The following is a 25,764-nucleotide window of genomic DNA, read 5'->3' as shown; positions in this document are numbered from 1 at the left end:
TGCCCATTAATACCGAAGGTCTCTACCTGTGAGGTTGGATATTAATGGGCAGGTCCCTTTGTTTTTTCTGTAGTTCTCCCTATTAGACAGAGTGAAATTATTTGGATATTAATGGGAAGATCCAATTTTTTTTAGTTCTCCTTATTAGACAGGGTGAACGAAACTCTAGAAATTTTGATCTAAACTTTTGAACTGATAGTATTTCCCACCTTAAAAATGAAACAAGCTCATGGGGTAACTGGCAAAAATCAGACATAATTCTATTTTCAGGAAGAGTTTCTACATGGAAACAAACCAATCAGGCAACAAACAAAATTTCTCTGCTGTTTGGAAAACACTTTCTTTCTTTATTGATTTTTTGAGTCAGGGTTTTACTCTGTCACCCAGGCTGGAGTGCAGTGACTCAATCACAGTTCACTGCAGCCTTGACCTACCAGGCTCAACCGATTCTCCCATCTCAGCCTCCGAAGTAGCTGGGACTAGAGGCATGTACCACCACACTTGGCTATGTTTGTTATTTTTGTTTTTTTAATTTTGTAGAGATGGGGGTCTCCCTATGTTGCCCAGGCTGGTCTGAAACTCCTGGGCTTAAGTGATCCTCCTGTCTTGGCCTCCCAAAGTGGAAAACACTTTATTGATTACTCCTGAGCAAGCAAAAAAAAAAAAAAAAAAAAAGAGGCAAATTTGGTGGTACACACAATAACAGGTTGGTAATAGGAAAAGTCAACTCAACATCATTCTTGCACATCCTACCATGTAAAAGCCATCATGCTGAAACTTCACAAGCTCTGAATTTGAGATTTTCCGCGACCCTGGTTTTGAATCCCAAAGTTCACATAAAAAGACTTGGTCAAAGCAATTGATTCCTGTAAAGTCTTGTTTGCCGATGATTAAATGAGAAGTACATGAAATGCCCATCACGGTGCTTCCCATATGACCCTGGATATTTGGAAGCATTTCAGCGATAAATTTCAATGAGTAAAGAATGACTCAGTCCCTGTTCTTTTTTATAAAAGAGAGAGAAAGAGAGTTGGGAGAGAAGAGGGTGCCAAAACAAGTCCATTATAAGTGCAGTAAATGAGATACTAAAGTGCTATGGTCAAGGAAGGAAGATTGGCATTTTTTTGAGTACCTATGTCAGAATATGTGAGGGAGAGGTCACAACTGGTTGAGAGGGAAGGAGAAATCCAGGAAGGCTTCTGAGAGAAGGAAGCATTTGAGATGAGCCTTGAAGAATTCGTAGGATTTCAGTACCCTGGATGCCCAATGTCTATCCTTTAAAAAATAGACTCTTCTGTGAAGAATTGCCAAAGGATTAACGATCATGCTGAATTCAATAAAAAATCATTACTGGGCCAGGCATGGTGGCTCACACCCGTAATCCCAGCACTTTGGGAGGCTGAGGTGGGAGGATTGCTTGAGTGGAGGAGTTCAAGACCAGCCCGGGCAACATAGTGAGACCCCATCTCAGAAAAAAAAAATCATTACTGGAATGTGCAAGAAACTTTCTGAAGTAAGCAGCTCTAGAATGTGAGTAGTGATTTGGGAAGCCATAGTGCCCCAGGTAGATGAGTAAGATGCATCCTGGGCCGGCGCAGTGGCTCACGCCTGTAATCCCAGCACTTTGGGAGGCCAAGTCAGGCGGATCATGGTCAGGAGATCGAGACCATCCTGGCTAACACGGTGAAACCCCATGTCTACTGAAAGTACAAAAAATTAGCTGGGTGTGGTAGCAGGCACCTGTAGTCCCAGCTACTCGGGAGGCTGAGGCAGGAGAATGGCATGAACCCGGGAGGCGGAGCTTGCAGGGAGCTGAGATTGCGCCACTGCACTCCAGCCTGGGCAACAGTGCAAGACTCTGTCTCAAAAAAAAAAAAAAAAGATGCATCCTGTACAGTCACTGAGGTGGACCAGGAAATGGGCACTTAGAGTCTGGCATGGAGCAGTGTGTCCTGCTGTGCTGTACATGACAGTGGGTGGCTGTTAGCAAGCACCACCCATGAGACCTTAGCACCCACAAACTGCAATGTTTTAGAATAGCCTGGATTACACTGTGGATGTTTAAAGCAAAGGATAAATAATGCTCCATCTAGTTTAGTTTCACTGCAGCTCCCACTTGAAAACTGCATAGACTCGGTGGCCATCCAGCCCCTCTTGCCCCGATATTTCACTCCATGGTGAGTCACAAGCCCTGGTCAGACCCTAATGGGCATAGCCCCACCTTGAACAGTTCCTCTTTCAGGCTGAAATCATCTGCTGGGTATGAAGACTCAGATGGGATAGGAAAATTAAAACTTAGAAATAGGCGTACTCTGTTCTTTTCCAATGCTTGTCATTATGCTCATTTTCATGAGGGACAAGGCCTTTGCCTTACACCTGGGACCTAACATTAATAGTCCAGGAGGGAGGATGGAAGGGTCCCACGAGGACCACCTGCTGGGGTCACTCCCCTGAGCCACCATATCCCAGGCATCAGCAATTGCTGGGCTGGCCAGAGACCTGGGCAGACAGTTCTACAAGCAGAACATGTTTTTCACCCTTGCCCTTCTCACCCCTCCAAAACCCAGACCTAAGTTACCGAAAAAGGCGGGACATAGTGGGAAGGGGCAGGTGAAAGAGGAAGAAAAGACGGAGACGGAAAACAATTAAAAAAAAAAAAAAAACTCCAACAGAACTCGATAACCCGAGGGCCCAGTGATCGGCGCCGCACGGCATACAAAAGCCAAAAGGCAGGTCCCAGGACGGGTCAACTTAAGACTTAATATTTGCCTTTCACTAAGCAAACTAATAAATCCCCTACGGTTTTAGCCACGCAGAGCTCCCAGTTTTTATTTACTGGTCAAAACGGCAGGCAGGATTTCTTTTTTTCCCTCCCAGCCACCCTGGGGGTAAATAGTGATCCCCCTTTCACCCCTCCTGTCATCAGCCTGTATGTCTATTTACCTTCTCCCTCAACAAACTCATGTTCAGTGCAACTGACAATGCGTGCAAACAGCTTTGAAGTATTCTTTGGTAATGAACTTCCCGGACAGCCCTGTTTTTGACTTGCACAGCCAAAGGCAAAGGGAAAAAGGGCTACTGCTTGTCAGGAACCAGCTGGGCCAGGCAAGGCAGAGAACTTGATGCATGGCAGGAAACTCAGAGGATCATCAAAACTAACCCCTGCCCCTTCTCTGTCCCTTTTATAGATGAGAAAACTGAGACCCAGAGAAAAGGCTGGAGTGACTTACATGTGACCCGGACTTAGTTGAAGTCAAGGGCAGGGCCGGTGTCCAGGTTTCCAGACCCCTCCGTTTAGGGCTGTCTTCAGGCCTCCCTCCACCTGTTCTCCACCAGCCTGGCATATAGGGGTCTTATCCAAGGTCAGTGCCCACTTCCAAGGTCACCTTGAAATCCTTTAAGCTGCAGCCTCCTGAGCAGCGGGACTTGTTTCACCACGAGAACCTCCTATCTCTCTTGTCAACATGACTAATATTTTCCCACGTGAGTTTCCAGGGCCACTTGAAGAGGATCAAAGTTCTCCCGTGGATCAAGTTCCAACGCCATGGAAAATCTCACAGGCAAAGCTGAACAGAATTGGGGGGTGGGGGCGGTGTCGGGGAGCTAATTTGAAACTGTTGTGTTCATAATGAAATTAAGGCAAGATGAAATCACTTTATATTGTACCTTGGACAATGTCTAATGTACTATTCTAAGATGAGACCTAAAACCCCAGCAAATCTTTCCCTAAGACATGGACTCCAAGAAGGCTGATAGCTTATCCATCAAATATGCCAGCATCGTGGATGTCAGAACTATTAATAGAAGAGGCTCCAGGGATCGTGTGGCCCAAACCCCTCATTTTATGTAGAAGGAGTTAAAATGATGAGGAGCTTTCTGAGACAAAAACTTAGGTCTCTCTGCCTCCCTGCACTGAGCTTTTTTAACCAGCACAAACATGGGGGAGAGGGCAAAATGCATTTAGCACAAAATCTCATTAAGAAATTGACATTCATGGCAACTTGACAGTGTATGAAACACTCTTTAAAATTCAACTGCTTTCCCGTCAGGCTGGGTATCACTCAGCCTCTCTCACAGTCCTCTCTCGCCTGGGCTGAACGATCCCTTGCCTGATTTGAAAGGGGATTCCTGCATTAGTCAGGGATAAATCTAGAGAAGAGTGATGCTTTAGATCACTTCAGCCTCTCAGGTTCTGTGATTGCATGTGGATATGGAGATAAGAAAAGAGAGGGCCAGGCGCATTGGCTCACATACTTCAGGAGGCCAAGGCAGGAGGATTGCTTGAGCCCAGGAGTTCAAGACGAGCCTGGGAAAGATGGTGAGACCCTGTCTCTACAAAAAAATAAAAATAAAAAATTACCTGGGCATGATGGCATACAACTGTGGTCACAGCTACTCAGAAGGCAGAGACAGGAGGATTTCTTGAGCCCAGGAAGTCGAGGCTACAGTGAGCTGAGATCACGCCACTGCACTCCAACCTGGGTGACAGAGTGAGCCAGAGAGAGAGAGAGTGGGAGAGAGATTGAGAGAAGAGATTGTTGCCTTTGACATAAGATCAGGACTTCTTTTGAAACCAAAGAATGAAAGTGGAAGATAAGTTGAAGGGATCATCTGAAATGCCTTTATTTTTTAAAAAAGAAAAATGGCACCCAAGGAGGTGGGTGAGCATCCCTCCAATGGTAGCGAAGGTAGTGAGAATCACTACAGGGGCAAACACCAAGGTGCACGATATGTCCATATGTTCATCTCTACCCTAGCATGTAATTCCCTCCCTGTGGTCATGCCATGCTGATGAATGAAATTATCTGAAGGTCTCTGTTCCAGCACTGCAAACACTCATGCCTGTCTTTCAGCAGAGAAGATGGAGGTCAGATGCCTTGACAAGCAGCAACAACTTCAAGATGCCACATGATCCTGAAAACCTGGCTTTTTCTAGTCCACAAAAGAACCTGTAATTTGCATTCAGGTTGCTCTTGTTATGAAGACCAAAAAAGTTGGGCTGGTGCAACTATCCCTTACCTAATCCCCTCCCCATCCCCACCCTGACCACCACCTCCAAATTCTGCTCCCTCATCCCAGATAAAGTCAGTGTCTAGAAAGGTAAGTATAAGATGGGAGGCCCCACTCCATATTGAATTGAACTCAAAGGTTATCTAGGAGCCTTTAGAGAGAATGTACATACTTAGCCCCAGTTTACACACCCTTGATATTTTAAAGGATTCTAGAGTTCAAAGGAATTTCAGGAAGTCCTCTAGCCAACCCCTTTGCTTCCAGACAACACCATCCCAAAGGTTTTAGCTCTTGATCTCTGTCTAGCAAAGATGCAGATTTGGAATCCTGGCTCATGATTCTATAGAGAACACGTGTATGCGCGTGTGCATGTGTGTGTGTGCGCGCCTGCGCACGTTACAGTCTCTCTTCCTCAGTTCCCTGTGGCTGTGTTAGTTTTGTTTCTTAATGAACTGTTTTGTTTTTCATGAGAAAGTTAGTTTCTCCTTTGTAAGTAAGGCTGTATTGGAGAGGAATCCCTGTACCTTGAAGGCCTGCCATGCCCACCATCCACAACACTCAGAAGGACGTGGTCTCAGTTGGTTTTTCATACAACCCTACCATCCTGGAAATAATTTATTTGGTTAGCATTGGTGCCTGATCCAATAGCAACCATCTGTGGCTGCCTGAGGGCTAATGAAGTAACCAGACGCAAGAGCTCTGAATGCAGATTGGCTAAACCAGTAAATAGCATCAGTCAGTTAACAGTAAGTAACAAAGTAGAGGCACGGTCGTTGAGTCACCCAGGAGGGTGACCAGTTGTCCCAGTTTGCCCAGGACTGTCCCAGGTTTAGCACTGAATGTCCTTCATCCCAAGAAACCCTTTAGTCCTGGGCAAACTGGGACCATTGGTTACCCTCAGCTCATCACGACAGCAGAATTCTAAAGTCAGGAGAAGCGAACCCTGCTGCTGAACAGAGGATCAAAATGACCATGATGGGATTGCTCTTGTTATCCTTGGAAACCAACTAGTGCTTCTGCGTCTGCTGAATGACCTTGGGCTTTTTGAAAAGGCTTAGCTAGGCAGTGGCTGGGACTGTTTCCTGTCTACCTTACTATCACTATGACTTTTGAATAAACCAGGATTTATGAAGGTAACGTTAAGTGGATCTCTGTTCCTTGACACCTGTAGGAATCCAAGGAATACAATGCCTGTAACTGTGTGTCAAGCAAGGAAGGAAAAGGCGAAAGCCCATCAACAATCTGTAAATTTCAATAGCACTAAACATCTTCAAGAGGTTCTCCTCAATCATTTTGTGATGAATCTGCGATGTCCACAAGGACTCAGTTGTTCTACTTAGAAGACAGCAAACTCACTAAATGGTCATACAAGCACATCAACTGCAACATACAAAAGCTTTAATTCTTTTTGCAAAAAGCAAGCCATCTATTCACCTTGGAAATAATAATAAAGTACAAATAGCTTTGACTCTGCATTTGGACAAGGGTGAACCATGATAGATATTTAGGAAGGGTTTTAAATCATGTGTATTGTGGCTACAGAGTAAAAGGAACAGAGAAGACTCAAGCTATTGTCAGGCGTGTATGTGTCATCAGCACACACTGGGGGAGGAGGGTCCTCACTAAGTGCCACCACCTCTGGTAGCTGTTAGTCTGTCATGAAGCACCAGGATCTGGCATGGACCCCCAACTGCCACTTGAGAGAAGGTCTTCACAGCAGACTGTGCATCTGTGTCACAAAACACAGCTGCAATGAACAACAGTATTCATTTTTTGCCCTTCCAAATGTATTCTTGTGTACGATCCAAGCAAAGAAAGTTGAGGATGGAGAACACCAGCCTTCACCATCAGTTCTGCTGCTGAAGCCTTCTCCAACAGCCCTAAAGTCCGAGAGCCTGATGAACTTCTGCACTGATCCGTGTATCATTCTGGAACCTGGTGGCCAGATCCCAAACAAATGAGAAGAGCTACTATTCCAAGGCTGCTTACAACGCACAAACACTGGCCTCTTTACACGGAGCAGGAACAAAAATTTAGATCCTATTTGACCTAAGTGTGGTTAACTATTCACTCTGTATCCGGCTGGAAGATAATGGAGCAAACAAGAATTGCTAAGTACAAAGGCACAGCAGACATGGGAGGCGGGGGGCAAGAAAGGGTGTGGTAGAAAGCCCTTTGGTTCCCTGGGACAGGGAGGGTGAAGAGTCTCATGAGCAGTAGCAGCAGAGGAAACATTTTCCACAAGGAAGAAGGACAAGGTCTGTCATAATGAGTCTTCTCCACTGTAGGTCACCTCCAGCGATGCATCCCTCTGCTCCTTCAGGTCAACACAGACTATTTCTCAGTGTAAAGGTCTTTGCTTTCTACCCAAATGGCACCTCAAATCCAGAGGTCTCTTTATTCTCCAAAATAAGATTATTATTATTATTATTATTATTATTATTATTATTCTTTAAGACAGGGTCTCTCGCTCTTTTGCCCAGGCTGGAGTACAGTGGGGTAATCACAGCTCATTGCAGCCTCAACGTCCCAGGCTCCAGCCATCCTCTTGCCTCAGCCTCCTGGGTAGCTGGGACTACAGGCACATGCCACCATGCCCCGCTAATTTTTTATTTTATTTTATTTTTTTTAGAGATGGGGTCTCCCTATGTTGCCCAGGCTAGTCTTGAACTCCTGGGCTCAAGCGATCCTCCCACACTGGCCTCCCAAAGTGTTGGGATTATAGGCATGAGGCACCATGCTCAGCCAAGAATTCTTGATCAAATCTGGAGCTTCTGCCTCTCAAGAGGTGGTCCAGCCTTGGCCAGGTCCTTCCAGGGGGTCCAGGTGGCATGCGGGGGTTCCGCTAAACTTCCTGGTGGGAATGTGGATCAGTCCTTCCCATCCTGTAGACCAAAAAACAGCATGAGAGTTAGATTCTAGCTTCTGCCCTTTCAGGGATAGCATCACATTATTGTCTTTGGTTTATAATGCTTTAGCTGTTGAACAGAACATATATTTCAAAAAGCAGTATTTTAGTTAAGTGTCGGGGGTGGGGTGGGGGAATGCCTATTTATACCTCTCAAGGAACTATCCATCCACTGAATCATCACCAGGAACCCTCCTACACAAATCCCACCACGATATCCATAGCTGATTTTTTAAAATGCCACTGAGCACAGCCAGTCCAGAGGAAGTGGAAAATTCTGTTTTTCAGCCGGTCACTATTATTTCTGTGATTTATGGGGCAGGGAGCATGGGGGTGGTAAATCACCCACTTTGTAGTGGAAAGCCGAGGCACAGAGGGTGCCGGTGTTCTTGCTACAGAACAGCAGGGCTCTGATTCCTAATCCTAATGTTTAGGATTTACTAGGAACTTCTCTCTGCTTCTGAAACACCCTTAACAATAAATTAGGAACTTACTCAGAGTGGATAGCTCAGAGGAAATGGTAAGACACCATTAAATATATTTCTTTTTCCCTAATTCTGATAGCAAATAAATTAAGATGGAGTTGGACTCACGATACTTTCCTTGATGTTCACGCCCCAACATTACCTTCCATTACTGAGTCACAAATATATTGAATAGCACCAAATGCCTTCAGGAGACTGCCCTATTTGATGAGTCTTAGCACTGCAAGTGAGGGGCCTTGTATTAGTCTGTTTTCACACCACTATAAAGAAATACCTGAGACTGGGTAATTTGCAAAGGAGAGAGGTTTAATTGACTCTCAGTTCCACATGGCTGGGGCGGCCTCAGGAAACTTACAATCGTGGCGGAAGGCAAAGAGGAGGCAAGGACCTTTCTCACATGGCAGCAGGAGAGAGAAGAGCAAGCGGGGGAAATGCCAGACACTTGTAAAATCATCAGATCTTGTAAGAACTCAATCACTATCATGAGAACAGCATGGGGGAACCCGCCCCCATGATCCAATCACCTCCCACCAGATTCCTCCCTCCACACCTGGGGATTATGGGGATTACAATTCAAGATGAGATTTGGGTTGGGATGCAAAGCCAAACCATATCAGGCCTATTCACAGATACAGATAACACATGCCTTATGAAAGAGGCTGCCCTCTGGGTCTCTGATTCTAGCAATCACTATCAATCCACAAGGAATACCTGGGCAACCACAAATCCATGCATTCACAAGTACCATATTGGATTAGATGCTGTGGATACAGGAATCAACCAGACAGGCAAACCCCACCCTCACAGGCCATAATAGAGACATAACATGGATCAAAGGTTTCCTTAGGCAAGTATGGGGCCAGAGGGCAGCAAGGCCTTGAGGGAAATGCACCATGGATTCTGGGGGCATTTGGAAACCAACAGGCCCCCTTCTGTCCCTCAAAAGACCTCGGGGCCCCACTCAACCTGGTGCAAAGGAACTCTCCTTCATGAGGGCTCTAGCTGAGGCCTTGGTGGGGATGTGTGCAGTGGCCAGGAAACCCAGAGAGAAGGGCACCAGTGGCCAGAGATGAGATAATGACACTGTGGTGTTATTTTATACACACACACACACACACACACACACACACACACACACGGGTTTTCGTCCAAAGTTCCTAGCTCATAACTCCCATAGCCCTTGTTACAGTCTTTTGCTATAATGTTGGGCCTCAGGAAACAGAATCCCTCTCCTGCCCTCCTTACACCTGCTCCAAGACAGGACTCTAATCTTCCCCACCTTGCTGACTATGGGTCTTGAGGCCCTCCCCAGAGAGGAATCTGCCCTATACCTTGGGGAAGGAATGCTGACGTCATGAAGCTTCCACGAAACCCCAAGAAGTCAGGGTTCTTCAGGGAGCTTCCAGATAGCTGGGCATATGGAAGTTCCTAGAGGGTGGAGCATCCAGGGAGGACAGGGAAGCCCCGTGCCCCTTCCCCCACATCTCACCCTATGCATCTCTTCAGCTGTATCCTTTGTAACAGCCTTTAGAATAAACCACTAAATGTGTTTCCCTGCGTTCTGGGAGCTGCTCCAGCAAATTAATTGAACCCAAAGAGGGGAGTCATGGGAACCCCAACTTGAAGCTGGTCGGTGAGAAGTTCCAGAGGCCTGGACTGGCCACTGGTGTCTGGGGAGGAGGGGGCAGTCTTGGGTACTGAGTCCTCAACTATGGGATCTGATGCTATCTCCAGGTAGATGGTATCAGAGTTGAATTGGAGTTGGGGAGAAACCTGCACACATTCGGTCACCAACGTCTTCTGTGTTGATTGTTGTAGTGTGAGGGCAGAGAAAAAGCATGGCTGGAGAGAGTTTTCCCTACACAGTCACGATGAGAGCCCAGAGGGACTGACAAGAAGAAAAATGGTTCAAGACATTTCTCTGCAGATGAACTGCGACAGGAGAGTCTGCATTTTAGAGTCAACTAAAAAATAAAAGGATGAAAAACCAAAAAGGCAACCAATGTGCAGACACAGAAGTGCTTGTGTGCTCCAGGCAGCTCTCTGATTGGTGGCCAAGAAGGAAGCCAGGAGTCTTTGCCACAGGTGTTGCCAGGGCCCTCTGGACACACCATTTCATTTGGACCTGAAAACACCCCACACAAACCCAAAGTTCTGCTGATCTTCCTCTGGTTTCGTTTCTCCACCTGGTTATCGGCCCTCTGAGCTGTCTCGGAGAGAGCCCTTTTCCCCTGGGAGACGCATGCAGCTCGCAAATTAATTGGCAACAGCCGGGTGAATCACCCAGGGACTTCCTTCTTGTTGCCGGGCAACTGCATGCACTTGGCAGTGGGACATTAAACACAGAGGGGAATGCTGTGAGGCATTTGCAAAATAAAATGAAAAGCAAAACATACAACACCCCAGACTCTCATCCCAGCAGGGCTGGCCCAGCCAAGGGGTGTGTGGGGGGATGAGGGAATCCACACAAGGGAGGAAAACGAGGTTAGGCCATAAGCAGATCCTAACTCTCCCTCCTCCCCACAAATCAAACTCTTCTAGATATGGCATTTGTATTCCACTAAAGACACACCTCTATTAGCCTAGAGAAAGACCATAGGAGGCTCAGGAATTAGAAGGCATCTAGAGATCTGATCCCCTACAATTACAGGCAAGCTTTGCAAAGCTCGCTACGGAACTACCATAGCTACTGATTATGCTTCTCCATCATACATCACTCCACAGGTTAAGTCACCTGACTGAGGTGACACAGGCCCCTCTAGGGCAGGATCCTTCCCTACCCTCCCCTCCACCCCCAGGCCCTTTCCACTTGAATGTTTTCATGTCTGTTGCTATGGCCACTGGGAGTTGATTAGACTAGCCCTTCCAACACATCGCCTTGCCCTGTAGACCATGTTTCTGGCCTCTTTTAAAAAAAACCCCAGACAGAAGCGAATTCTATGTACATTCTGTGTTTGGAAAAAAAAGATGGGGACAAGAAATGGAAGAACAGTAGCAAGAGGGCTCCTGTGGGGGGCTGAATAGTAGCCCCCAAAGATATCCACATCCTGGTCCCTGCGAGCTGTGAATCCTACCTCATATGGCAAAAAGGCCTGTGCAGATGTGATTAAGGATCTTGAGAAGTTAGCCTGGAGTATCCAGGTAGGCCCTAACTGTGATCACAAGTGTCTTTATAAGAGAGAGGCAGAGGGAGATCTGATGCCAGAGAGGTAGTAGGCAGTGTGATAATGGAAGCAAGAGGTTGGAAGGATTCAAGGAAGGGGTCAAAGAACACAGATTCTCCCCTAGAACTTCCAGAAGGAAGCCCCGCAGATGCCTGGACTTTTGCTCAGTGAAGCTGGTCTCCAGAACTGTAAAAGAATGAATTTGTGTTGTTTTAAGCCACTATCCTTCCCCAAGGCAGGACTAATCTTCCCCACCTTTCTGACTATAGGTCTTGAGACCCTCCCCAGAGCGGGACCCGCCCTATACCCTGGGGGAAGGAATGCTGATGTCATGAAGCTTCCATAAAACCCCAAGAGGACAGGGTTCTCTGGGGAGCTTCCAGATAGCTGAGCACATGGAGTTTCCTAGAGGGTGGAGCATCCAGGAAGGGCATGGAAGCTCCACATCCCTTCCCCCACACCTCACCCTATGCATCTCTTCACCTGTAGCCTTCGTAACAGCCTTTAGAATAAACCACTAAACGTGTTTCTCTGAGTTCTGTGAACTGGAGAACCATCTTCTTCCTTGTCAGTCCCTCTGGGCCCTCATCGTGACTGTGCAGGGAAAACTCTCTCCAAACATGCTCTTCCTCTGCTCTCACCCCACAACAATCAACACAGAAGATGTCGGTGACCAAATCTGTGGGGATTATCCCCCCGACACGGAGCTGCAGACACCTGCTGGGTGTCCTCCAATTCAATTCTGACCACTGAGTTTGTGGTCATTTATCACACCAGCAATAAGAAACTAATCTTGTCAATACAGTGTATTTTCCCAGAGCCTTCTGAAGAGAGTATCGCAGGAGGGATATTGGTAACAGTGAAGGGGAGCTGGGCAAAAGGGGTGGGATCCAGAATTTGGCTTAGAAAGGTCGAACCAACACCGTGCAGCTTCACCAAGAAAAGAGCAGGTCTGTGAGAGCATCTAAGGCAAGAAGTGGCCCCAGCTTTGAAGTGGAATGTTAAACCATTTGCTGACTGTAACTTGGGCAGGTGGCTTCATCTCTGAAAGCCTCAGTTTCATCATTGCAAAATAGAGATATTATTATCCATCTTGCAACGCTCTTAGGATTAAATGAGATAATATGTGAAAAGCAGCTGGCACATGGTAGATGCTGAATACACCACAACCCTTAGGAAAGAGTAGGTTGTGCACAGATGAGCATAATCTGTTAGTTGGCCACTCCCATATCTATCCTACCCTTTCCTCTTTGTAACAAAACTCTAATTTGGAGTTCACACATTGCAGCCCAGAGTTTAAAAAAAAAAAAAAAAAAAGACTACATTTCCCAGCCTTCCTTGCAGTTAGATAAGACCATGTGACCAAAATCTGGCCAAGGAGATGAAAGCAGAAGTGTTGCAGGACTTCTGGGGAGGCTGCTTCGAAAGGTGCTGGAAGGAGCCCAGTTTTTACTTGCCTGCCTTTACTATCTTCTGCTTTCAATGAGGACATGATGGCTGGCGCTCCAGCAATCATCTTGGACTCTGAGGGACATGGAAAATGGAAGGCTTGTAGTCAGATGGTCTAACAAGAAGACGGGAGCCTGGATGGCTGACAACTCCACAGCTATCACGTTAGCCTTCAATGGCCTCCCTCTGGATTTCTATGTGAGAGAGAAATGCTCTTCTGTCTTAGTTAAGTCAATTGTTGTGTTGTCTTGGATTTTTTTTTTTTTTTTAGACAGTCTCACCCAGGCTGGAGTGCAGTGGCACCATCTCAGCTCACTACAACCCCTACCTCCCAGGTTCAAGTGATTCTCCTGCCTCAGTCTCCCGAGTATCTGGAATTACAGGTGTGTAAAACCATGCCCAGCTAATTTTTGTATTCTTAGTAGAGATGGGGTTTCACCATATTGGCCAGGCTGGTCTCAAACTCCTGGCCTCAAATGATCCACCTGCCTCGGCCTCCCAAGGTGCTGGGATTACAGGCATGAGCCACCGTGCCCAGACTGTTGTCTTGGATTTTTAGTAATCATCATGGGTACAATATATCACAGATCTAGGCAAGTAGGATTCAGAGTCACTCAAAGACAACGGTTCTCAAACTGTAGCCCTGATCAACAGGCTTGACATCACCTGGGAACTTGTTAGGAATGCAAGTTCCTGAGCTCCACTCAGATTTACTGAATAAAAAACTCTGAGAGTGCAGCCCAGCAATTTGCTTTAATAAGCTCTCCAGGTGATTCTGATGCAAACTCAAGTGTGAGAACCACTAGTCTAGAGCAAGATTTCTCAACTAGGCATGCTTGGGGCTGGACAATTCTTGGTTGTGGGAAACTGTCCTGTGCATTGTGTGATGTTCAGTGCCATCCCCAGCCTCTACTCAATAGATGCCAGAGCCCCCCCAACCCCATCCTAGGCGTGATCCTCAAAAATGTCTCAGACATTGGGGTATGCCTGGGATGGGGGGAGCGGGCAGCAAAATTGTCCCCAGTGTAGAAACACTGTCCCAAGAGGAGTGATTCTTCCTTAACCGTGGCTACGCTATAGAATCACCTAGGAAGCTTTTCAAAATTCCACTGTCTCAGCCTCATCCCAACCCAGTTAAGGCAGAATCTATGAGGGCAGGACGGAGACAGCAGTGAAAACTCCCTGGCTAAGTCCAATGATGAACCAACGTTAAGCATCGCTCATTGCAGAGGGGCAGCCGGCCGGAAGAGGAACTGTGTGCTCCAAGCTGGTGAAGGTACTGAATCCTGATCCTTAGCAGGACATAAGAGCTTCCAAAGCAAAAACTGTAATAAGAGTGGCTGGGTTAGACTTGGGAACCAATGTTGTACCTGCCAGATGGGTGACTAGACAGGGTGGAATTCCTGGCAGCTGTGTCACCTCATTTCCCATAAGAACAGGGTGGACACCTTTCAGTCTCTCACATAAATAACCACACAAAGCCTCAGTTTCCTCCCCTAATAAACAGCACACAATAAGCCAGCTCCCACGAGGTGCTAAGCATTAGCTCATCCCACGAAAAGAACTGTCTTAATAAATGCAGCCATGTGACCGTGGGCCTCTTTTAAGATAAACTCCATGGGCACAAGGACACTCTCTGAGCAAGCACAGATTTCACATATATTTAATGGAGCCCTGACAATAAGCTTGGCAATGGGGCCATAAAGGAGGTGGAGTGGAGAAGGAAGAATTAAACGAGAAACCAGTGACCAAGAATGAGGGAGGGATGAACGAGCACATGCCCTCTCCTTAAAAAGAAAGATTAAGTCCTGTATAAATTCTTTCTCCTGCTGGGAATGACTTTTTTCTTCATTATTTCATTCCCAGCCTGCTCTGCTAAAATGCTGAGCCGAGCTTTTCCTTGTTTCCCTTGGCCTAAATCATTAAGTCCAGGATGTCAGTAGGGGGAAGCGAGGGGATGTAGAGAAGAGGAGGAGAATAGGAGGAAGCTAACCGGCTCTCACTCTCTCAGGTGTACCAAGTCACTGCAGGACCAGGATCAATGGCTTCCCTGCACTCTACGTTTTCAGCCCCACCTGGCTAGCCCAGATGGAAAGATAAAGGAACAGGTACCAGTCTATAAAGCATACAGAAAAAGCCAACTCCCAGCATGTCTCCCAGAGGCCTTAGGGCCAGCATGTCCATTCTTTCCCAAGGGATTTGCCTTCTATTCTTTCAGTCCTTTTACTGCAGCTGATTGGGACAAGGAAGAAGAAATCCAATTGCTCCATACCAGCAAGACCAGAAAGACAAGGAACCCAGGATTCTGTTCCAGGTTCCTTTTCTGTGCCTAAGGATTTCCAACAGGTCACTGCAACAAGTGAGTCTGAAGAACATAGGACCTTGTTGCTTCCAGTGTTCCCACCTTCCTTTTTCTTTCTTTTTTTGAGACATCGTTTTGCTCTTGTCACCCAGGCTGGAGTGCAATGGCACGATCTCAGCTCACTGCAACCTCTGCCTCCCAGGTTCAAGCGATTCTCCTGCCTCAGCCTCCCGAGTAGCTGGGATCACAGGCATGTGCCACCATGCCCAGATAATTTTTATGTGTGTGTGTGTGTGTGTGTGTGTATATATATATATATATTTTTTTTTTCTTTCTTTTTTTTTTTTTTTTTTGAGATAGAGTCTCGCTCTGTCACCCAGGCTGGAGTGCAGTGGTGCAATCTCAGCTCACTGCAAGCTCCACCTCCCGGGTTCACGCCATTCCCCTGCCTCAGCCTCCCGAGTAGCTGGGACTACAGGCACCCGCCACCACACCCGGCTAATTTTTCTTTTTATATATTTTTAGTAGAGACAAGGTTTCACCATGTTGGCCAGGCTGGTCTCGAACTCCTGACCTCAGGTGATCTATCCACCTCGGCCTCGCAAAGTGCTGGGATTACAGGCGTGAGCCACTGCACCCGGCCCACCTTCCTTTCCTTACCCTCACCACCCCCTCCTCACAAAGTCAGAGATCTCCCACTTGACTCAAGTCCCTGGGTTCCCTTCAGCCAGTAAACCTCGTGTGCAAATGTCCTGACTCTAGCAAACGTGTTAAAAAACAAACCTTAAAAAGCTTCCAGATGTTCTGTTTGTATTGTGGTGCTTCTCTGCACTGGTCTCCAGAGGCCAATACGCAGTGCACAGCATCCTGACTGCCCAGATAAAATATGAGGCAGCCAAGAGGCACAGCCTGGGGGTGAGTGGGGATGACCCTTCCCCCAGGACCACAGCTCCCCCAGTTCACCCATTAACTCTTCCATTGCCAAAGAGCAACTTTCCACGCAAAAACCTTCAAAAGACTGCAAAGGAACAAGTCTGATAAGCTTTTAGGTTTTGTCTCCTCTGAGTGTCCACCTCACCTCACCATTAAACTTCTCACACCAACTGCCTTTGGGATGTCGAGTCAGGGACTCAACGACACAAGAGTGACCCTCCTACTTAAGATGCTAAGTTACCATTTTCAAGGACATCTTAGGAGCTGGACCATCCAGAATGAGGGAACAGAGTTCATGAGCTGTCGAGGCCCCTCTGGGGCTGGTGGCCTCTGATCTGCAGAAAGGTAATTGCCAACGGGCCAGCTTGTGCACACACAGCCACACACGCAACCCAAGGTGCACGCACCTGAGGGCCCACGATTCTTTGCACAGGGTGACGCCTGCTCCCTTTGATGCTTGCCGGATGTGTTCCCAATGGGCAAAAACCAGACCTCAATAAAACCCGGCATTATCAAGAGGCCGGTGGTTTGTGATTGCACCAGCCTGTTATCTCCGAGGCCCTGGGTGGGGCTGCTTTGCGGTTCTCCATTGAAAAGCATTAACTTATAGGTAGATCAAAGACCCTCCCGAACCAGCCGACCTGGATCCCTTGTTTGTCCCGGTGGACTGTGCCAAAAGATGGACTTTAAAGATAATAGGTACCCCAGTTCCAGACTCCCTTCTGCCCTCTCCTTATGCACTATGTCCCTCAGGGGCCATCCAACAGCCAGTCATAAAGCCTTTCCTTCTCTTTCCTCAGATGACCCACTTAGCAGCAAGTGGGGGACCTGGCCGGACAGAGTCCTGGCCCTGCTGCAACAATGGGGGTCGAGGGAGAGAGAGAAACAGTGACTTTGAGACCAGGCAGGAGCTCTTCTCCCCTTTGGGAATCAGGCCAGGAGTGAGATTCCAGAGAGACGGTCGCTGATTCCACTCTCTCCTCATGAGAGATAAACTGCTAAGTCCTCTTCCCTTGGTCCCTAAAGTTCCCTGTTGGCCTCTACTGCCCACCCAGATGTTTGAGAGCCAGCGGTCAGTCTGCAGTGAGGACACGGTGGGACCTCTGAGTTGTTTGCATCTGGGTCACCGAGCAGGACTGCCCATTGACATGGGAGAGAAAGAGCATGTGTCTCCGGACTGTGGGTGCTGGCAGCCTGCTCGCCTCCTGATGTTCCCCAGCCTGGTAGTGTAGGTCGACCCGGTCAGCTGCAGGCTGCAGTAGCAGCCATGTTTTCCTTCTTGTGTTGAGGGGACCAAGCTCACTGTCTGGCAAAGAAGAGGCAAATGAATGAATGAATGAACAAATGAACAAATGAATGGATCACTAGCAACACAAGCTAGTCATCTTAAAGCATGGGAGGCGCTTATAACATGAACCCACTCATTCCTACCAACGGGAAAACACTTCAGGTGGCAATTCTCAGAGATCCCACAGCTCAATGATACGAAGTCAGATCAGGGTTCCAGTCCTGGGTTAGTTAGCCTCTTAGGAGTTGTAGGCTCCTGGGCAAGTTACCTCAAATCTCTTGAACCCATCTGTAAAACAGGGATAATTTCTAGGCTTGTTGTGAGGACTGAGTTAAGTACTAAAGACTCAGTTAATTTTTTTTTTTTTTTTTTTGAGATGGAGTCTCTGTCTGTTGCCAGGGTGGAGTGCAATTGCACGATCTCGGCTCACTGCAACCTCTACCTCCCGAGTTCAAGCAATTCTCCTGCCTCAGCCTCCTGAGTAGCTAGGACTACAGGCATGCACCACCATGCCCAGCTAATTTTTGTAGTTTTAGTAGAGACAGGGTTTCACCACGTTGGCCAGGATAGTCTCGATTCTTGACCTCGTGATCTGCCCGCCTTGACCTCCCAAAGTGCTGGGATTGCAGGCGTGAGCCACCGTACCCGGGCTATTTGTTCTTATTACTCTATTTCCCTATGGCATTATCTCCATTTCAAAAATACAGTCGGCACATTTCTGAAGAGGAAGGACATTAAGCCACTTCCGTGGTTATTTTCCTGCTATAAACCATTCCTAAAATGTGTACAATAAAGCCCAGATCCATCTTCCATTACTCCTTTTTTCCTTTTTAAATCAATAAAATTGTTTGTAACATTTAGATTAACCCTTACCTCGCCTCCTTCTATATTCCCTCAACCACCCCTAAAAGTTCTGAGAACTTGTGTCCACGTGCAGGGAGGAGGTAATGAAGGCAGGAGTCATGAGCAGGGCACTTAAGACACCCTCACCATGAATGATTTAGCTCAGCTACTGATAAAGGGGTTATTCCAAAACAGCTAAGACTAATCCAAACTCTAGCTTGGCTATTATTTCATGCTACGTTACATAGAAATCCAGCTCCTGTATCTTTCCCTTGTATCTTTCATCTTTCTAATTTGTGTTCTCTCTTCCTTGAACCCCCGGTTTGTCTGTCTCTGTCTCACTCTCATTAGGGACACCACGGCCTTATGAGCCAAGATAGGCCAACTCAACTGGAAACGATGCTTATGGGGGCTCTGTCTGTTCTGCCTGGTCCTGGCCCCGCATGGCCTGGCCAGCTTGTGGCATCCGTGCCAAGGTGAGCGGGGGAGCTGGGCCTCGGCACCCTCCCATCACGATGGGGCCAGGCTGTTACCCAAGGCTGCAGCTGGACTCTCAGAGGCACGGGGAGGTCAGGCAGCAAGTTCACAGAACAGGCCACCCACACGGCACATCAGGGCTGCTGGACTGTCCTCAGGGCCAGAGCCGCTCTGGCCCTTGGCCCTGACTCGGAAGACTCCACCATATGGCCTCCCTCTGGGAGGGTGAGAGGAAGAAAAGAAGTAAACCGGGGGCTAGGAAGAGCCATGCTGCCCTCTGAATGCCAGAGACCCTTCTTGGGCATGGGGTTGGTGGGTATTAGATTTGCTCCCAGCAGGTCTGAGACAAGAAAGGGGGTGTCCGATAAATGAAAAGGGTAACAGCTGATAGCAATACGATAGATGAGCAGATGAGATTGGGCTCTCCCTTTCTGCTCTTCTCGGGTTCATTCTCATTCTCTCTCTCTCTCTCTCCAGCCCCTAAATGTGTTTCCAGGGTTTGATCTGAACTTCAAAAACCCTGCAGTTTTTGAGAGACTTCACACTTTTCTAATTAAAGACCCAAACTGGATTTTCATGTTTGCAGAGAACTTTGACCAAAAGTGTAGGCAGCACAGCAAAACAGGAAGAGAATGATCTCTCTCTTGTGTTTTTTTTTTTTTTTTTTGCTCTGTCTCCCTCTCTCTCTCTTTCTCCTCCCCCTAAAAAGTACTGGGGGGTAGGGGAAGGAAGCAAACAAAACCTCTCCGCAGCTTTGGCCCCTAAGTCCCCTGAGCCTGCCAGTGTTCTGTTGAGAGCCTTTCTCTTTTCTGCAGTCCTATAAGCACCAGTTCCATCCCTGTTGGGGCAGGGGTGGGGGTGGGGAGAGCTGGGCAAGGCTCTGGGAAAAGAGAGGAAGGAGGCAAAGAGTAGATTCTCTGGCACAGCTGCCAAGAAAAGAGCCCAAATGCCTCGTCTCAGCGGAAGGCAACCTTCCTGGGCTCCCAGGCATGCTGGGGCTTGCTGAAAACCAGAGCCCTGGCTGGCAGAGGCGGTGGACAGGGAACCAGAATTCAAAGGGGCGGCCGAAGGAGGGGGTTGCGGGGGAAGACGGGGAGGTTTCAGTGAATCATATAAATTAGAGACAGAAAGGATGTCAGGCCACCTTCATTTCCTTCCTCTCCTAATGGGAATTATCTCATTAGCCCCGAGCTTCCTAGCGGCTAACTTTAAATGATTCCTGTAATGGGGGTTTCAATGTACACCCCACCTCCCCATCCGATCTGACTCTTAGGAGAGCTAAGAAAGGCTCTTAAAGCAACAGCAACAAAAAGACGCCAGTTCTATCTACTGACCACTGAATATTTCATGCAACCTAAGGATGGCCCTTTCTCCTTCTAGGTCCACTTTTAGGAATTTATTGTGAGAAAATAGTCATGAATATGGTGATGAGCTGAATAATGGCACAAATTCTTGCTCCCCTCCACTCCCTAATAAAAGACAGTCATGTTCTAATCCCTGCTATGTATGAATGTTACCTTATGGTATATGGTAAAAGGGACTTGGCAGATGGAATTAAGTTAAAGGTCTTGAGATAGGGAGATTATCCTGGATTATCCAGATGGACCCTAAATGTAGCTGTAAGTGTTCATGTAAGAAGGAGGCAGAGGGAGACTTGACTACAGAGAGGAGAACTCCACAAAGGCAGAGACTGGAGCAATGTGGCTCCAAGCCAAGGAATGCCAGCAGTCATCAGAAGCAAAAAACAATTCTCCCCTGAAGCCTCGAAAAGAAACCTGCCCTGCTGACATGACTTGGTTTTAGCTACAGAAGTCTCAATTCAGACTTCTGGCCTCCAGAGCTACAACAGAAAAATCTGTGTTGCTTTAAACCACCAAGTTTGTGGTAACTTACTACATCAGCTTCAGGAAGCTAGTACAGATATAAATAAAGTTTGCTGCAAGGATTGTCATCAGAGCCTTATTTCACAGCAAAAGGGAAAAAAATGTTGGAAACATAAAAAAACTATTAAAAAATAATCATGTCACATGTTCCTACAATGAAATACTAATCAAGAAAATATTGAACTATTAATGATAAAAGATTAACACCCTATAACTAAATATGGTTCCTAAGTATTTCCTTTCCTTTTATACATTTTTCTAATAGTAAGCATCCTATAATTCCTTCTGTCATTGTATAAGTTACATGTTTATTCGCAGAGTGGTATGAGTGTTAAGGATGGTTTGATCCCTTTCTGTGAATAAAGATGTGGGAACTGGTGGAAAATTAGTAGAGGAAGTCAGAGCAGGGGGTCCAGAGTTGGCATCCTTCTGGGCTCTGAAAACCCCCAAGGTTCCTGGCAAAAAGACTCTCCTCTACGCACACCTCATCCTGGCACCATGGGACATCTGGCCTGCAGACCCTGCCTGCTAACAAATGAAAGAGTCCAGTCTCCTTACCATGCAGCCCAATTCCCCAACCCCTCACCTCAAGTCTGGGAGAAATACAGACTTGAGGTGGGGGGTTGGGGAACTGGGCTGCAAAAATAACCCTCAAAGCATGGTTATTTTTGCCTCCTTACTCTTATCTGTCTCTCAAGGTTGGGTGGTGTATTAGTTTACTAGGGCTGCCATTTCAAGTTAGTACAAACTGACGGCTTAAAACAACAGGAATTTCTTCTCTCACAGTTCCAGAGACCAGAAGGCCAAAATCAAGGTATGGAGAGGGTTGATTCCTTCTGGTGGTTTTAGGGGAGAATCTGCCCCGCCTGCCTCTCTCCTGGCTTCTGCAGGCAATCCTCAGCATTCCTTGGCTTGTGGATGCACCACTCCAATCTCTGCTCCATCTTCATAGTGCCTTTCTCTCTGTCTTCTTCTCTTCTAAGGATGTGTCACTGGATTTAGGACCTGAATCCAGGATGATTTCATCTCAAGATCCTTAGCTAATTACATGTGCAAAGGCCCTATTTCCAAATAAGGTTAGATTCTGAGGTTCTAGATGGACATGAATTTTGGGAGATCGCTACTCAAACTATTACAGAAAGCCTTCATCTTCTCTTTCTCTTTGGAGACAGGATCTCACTCTGTAGCCCTGGCTGGAGTAAAATGGTGCCATCTTGGCTCACTGCAATCTCCACCTCCCAGGCTCAAGTGATCCTCCCACCAGGATCCTCTACAAAAAATACAAAAATTAGCTACCTGTGTGGCTAATTTTTGTAGAGACAGAGTCTCCCTATGTTACCCAGGCTGGTCTTGAACTCCTGGGCTCAAGCAACCCGCCCACCTCTGCTTTCCAAAGTGCTGGGATTACAGGTATGAGCCACCATAGCCAGCCTCCCTGCTCTCTCTCTACTCCAGTCCATTTTTTTCTCTAAGTTTCAGTAATTCCACAAGGTCTTCTCTGATCTTCCAGGTCCCATCCCTTCACAGCACTTTTCTGTAGTCTGCATCCTACCATTCAGCCATACTGCCATACTCTCATCTCCTGTTCATTGCCCAGGACCTACAGATGGAAGTATCCAAAGGCAGATGGATACTCCCTAAATGGATGAACTTCCCAACAACTGCAGTTGCCAATGTTAGAATTGGCGTGGCCTCAGGAGAGAGAAAATTCTCCATCATTAGAGAAAATTCTCCATCATTAAAGTATCCAAGCAGAAAGCACCTATTTGGACAGGCTGGGAGGATGTTGTGGGTCTGAATGGGAGATGAAATTAGGTGGTCAAAAAGTCTGATTTTATTAAATATGAGAGCAAAGACTGTACTCAAATAACTTAGCACAGTGCTGAGCACTGAAAAGGCACTAAGCAGATGGGTATTACTCCACTAGGGATGTTCCCTTAAATCTCAATCTTCCTCCTTTCAACAAATGCATGGAACTCTACAAAGCAAAATAAACCATGAGAAAGAAAATGCTAAGACTGAGACTATTTGTATATTCAATGGCCATTTGCAGACCACCTCCTTGGTATACGGCACTATGGGATAGAATCTGACACTCTTCTGCAAGTCTCTCTTCTTTGATGGCAAAGTGACAAGCAGGGCATGGTGGCATGAGCCGGTAATCCCAGCTACTTAGGAGGCTGAGGTGGGAGAATCACTTGAGCTTGGGAGTTCAAGACCAGCCTGGGCAACATGGTGAGACCCCATCTTCAATTTTTTAAAAAAGCAGCAGCAGCAGCAGCAGGTGATAAACCAGGGCAAATCCCATGCCAGGAGACACCTAAATCAGCACCCCCAATGGTTATGTGACCTGAGAAAGGAACTCAATGCCACCAGAATGTCTAGATGAACAGTTGGAGGGTCCCTTGGCAAAACCTAAGAGACGGGGTTCTGGGATCTATTTTTGCGCCTGCCCAACCCACTAAGAAAGGGAGAGAAGGCAGAGGAGCCGCTCTCTGCAGCAGCCAAGGGCAGGCTGTCTGCTCATGCTGCAGCCCAGACAAAGCACACCCACCCAGTGGTGATTTATCAGCCGTGGGAGGCCCAAGAAGCTCTTAAGCCGCAGGTGGGTGCCTGTAAAGCCACCCTCCCTGGGGAGCACAGACCTCAGGCCTTGCTCTGCTGCTAATCACCATAAGCACCCCGGTGCCTCACCCCGATCTGGGTGGCCCTTAACCACTCCCAAAGCCCTGTCACATGCTCAGTGATCTCAGCCGGCCTCACATAAACCCTGTCAAGTAAGCAGGACAGGTGTTGTTATTATTCCCACTTTACAGATGGGGAAACTCTGGGGGAGCAGTTCAATGGCTTGCTCAGGGCCACCCAGGGAGCGCATGTCCCAATTCCTCCCATAGACTAGGCAGGCAAGTGGCATCGCCACTTCCTCTGTGCTGTCCGCCAGCACTTCAGGGTTTTACAAAGGTGGCAACAAATGCCAGGGATGTCTCTTCCCCTTGGGCCCTGGGTCCCTTTTTGGACACTGGGGAGCCTGACTCACTAAAACTCCTGTGTCTTTCTGTACAATCATCCTCCCTCCTCCTGCTTGACAGTTTGGAAGTGGAGGGGCAGGGCCCTGACAGGAGTAGGCATAACTTGTGCCCAGGCTGAGCCTCCCCCAGGAGCAGTAAAACATGCCTTTTGGGATCTGGGAGGAGAAGCTGCCCATTCTGTACTTTTCCAGACGTGGAGAAAGAAAGGAGAAGGCAGAGCTGATTTGAACTCCTGGCTCAACTCACCAGCCCTGTAGAGGTCCTCAGAGATGAGCCTTGTATTTCACTAAGCAGCCCCAGGAAGTGGTTTGGGGGACTTCAGAGCAGAATGGAGCAAGAGGAACACTGCCCTTGTTAGGGGCCAGAGGTCGGTGGGGTGTGAGTTAGTGATCCTCAGGCCAAGGGCCTCCACGGTAGGGTGGGACCCCTGGACCCACATAACCCACGCTTCCCAAAGGCCTTCACTGCAGATTTGATGGAGCTGCAGGAACCAGGACTCAGGAGGTGGCACCTGCAGGGCGGGGAGGAGAGGGACATGCAAATGAGGCCAGCCCATCCACAGCCCACTCCTCCTGGAAGCCCAGAGTCTGGCTGGCTCCTTGAACCTGATCTTCTAAACAGGACCAAAAAAAAAAAAAAAAAAAAAAGTTGTGATTTCCCCTGACCAACCCATTTCTTTTTCCCCCTTCCCCAACCCCTGTGGAATTTGCACCCTCAAGAGGCACCTGGGGAGCCACCAGCAACTAAGAGTTCAAGGGGCTCCTCTGCATTTGGGGTCAGGCAGAGAGGAGCCACAGAAAGGGAACGTGAGTGGACAGTTGCAAGCTGTGAAAAGCCAAGTTGCCTCCAGGCATCTAGGCCTGCGTTTGGTTCCCATGACACTCTTACTGGCAGCGTTAATAACTAACCACGTCCCAGACAGGTGCTGGCGGCCTAGCCTTAGGAGTTCTTGTTCAGGGCTGGAAATGAGTCACTTCCCTTTTATAGTTTGCTAGGAGACTGAGTCACCCAGGGGCCGACCCTTTCACACAAGTTCTCACACCCTGGCCAACTAATATCCATGTTTGTACCCTAGACTTACCCATCTCCCAGGTCAGCCAGGCCCAGTGGGGCTGACCCTCATGGTCTATGTCAAACAGCATCCCCAGGAGTGACCCAGTCCCTGCCTTCTCCCTTTGTCCCTCTACTCTCTCAATGGAGATGCCCACTCACTGTCCCAAGAGGCAGCTCCTGCCTGGGCAGCTGTCTGAGAAGGACAGAGTCTGACAGGTAGGCGCCCATGCCCAAGGCCCACTTAGATCCACCTCATCTTTGACCTTACTCCAAACACTGCTCTCATACGTCCTCAATCCTCTGTTTGGAAACCAAAAATACCAGAAGTGGAAAGTTCCAGAGCTGATGAACTAAAGGACAAAACTGCGATGCAGTAAGTCAGCTGCATCCCTCTCGGGAAGGGCAGAGGCTGAAAGCAGGTAAACTGAGGCCCGTGACTGTTAATACACTCCCCTACTTCAGAAGTCAGGTGAGAGGCAGGATAGGTCATCGAGTCCAAGGCTCCGAGCACCTACACTCGTGAGGCGGCTCTGGTGTCAACCTCTCAGGACTAATCTCCTGATAGACAACAAATAAACGTCAACCTCAGGACTAATCTCCTGATAGACAACAAATAAACATCATTAGAGAAAATAAGCTCATATGCATTTTTCAGTAACCCTTCTTTCCCCACTCTCGTAGGGCCTCTCTTATGTTTGCCAGCAGGTGGGTACCTATGCCCAAGACCCAGTGACATCCACCTCACCTTTGACCTTTACCCTAAACATTGTTCTCATAACTCCTCAACCCAAGGGGTGCATTTGGTCTCTCTTTTTTAATTTAAAAAATTAATTTTTCTTAATTAAACAAGAGTGTATTTAAGAGAAAAAGAAATAATGAAACTAAAAAACAGGAGGTTAAAAAAAAAAAAAAAAACCTCCCCGAAATAGCTTGGGGATTT

At 47.5% G+C, this 25,764-nt stretch overlaps 2 long non-coding RNA genes across 2 annotated transcripts in view; both read right to left on the bottom strand.

The window, feature by feature from the left end:
- LOC134732427 (uncharacterized) overlaps nucleotides 1-4,314 on the bottom strand; it is an 81,598-nt gene extending 77,284 nt beyond the window's left edge. The window contains exon 1 of the long non-coding RNA XR_010115577.1: nucleotides 3,231-4,314. This is a non-coding gene — a long non-coding RNA (uncharacterized lncRNA). The remainder of the gene's footprint in view (nucleotides 1-3,230) is intronic.
- A 2,072-nt stretch (nucleotides 4,315-6,386) lies between these two features.
- Nucleotides 6,387-25,764, bottom strand: part of LOC129461624 (uncharacterized) — a 66,715-nt gene continuing 47,337 nt past the window's right edge. The window contains exon 3 of the long non-coding RNA XR_008650624.2: nucleotides 6,387-7,895. This is a non-coding gene — a long non-coding RNA (uncharacterized lncRNA). The remainder of the gene's footprint in view (nucleotides 7,896-25,764) is intronic.

Source organism: Symphalangus syndactylus, chromosome 14, assembly GCF_028878055.3.
Source record: "Symphalangus syndactylus isolate Jambi chromosome 14, NHGRI_mSymSyn1-v2.1_pri, whole genome shotgun sequence".
Taxonomy (NCBI): domain Eukaryota; kingdom Metazoa; phylum Chordata; class Mammalia; order Primates; family Hylobatidae; genus Symphalangus; species Symphalangus syndactylus.
Note: the sequence above shows the minus strand (reverse complement) of the source record. Positions and strands in the feature narration are given on the sequence as shown.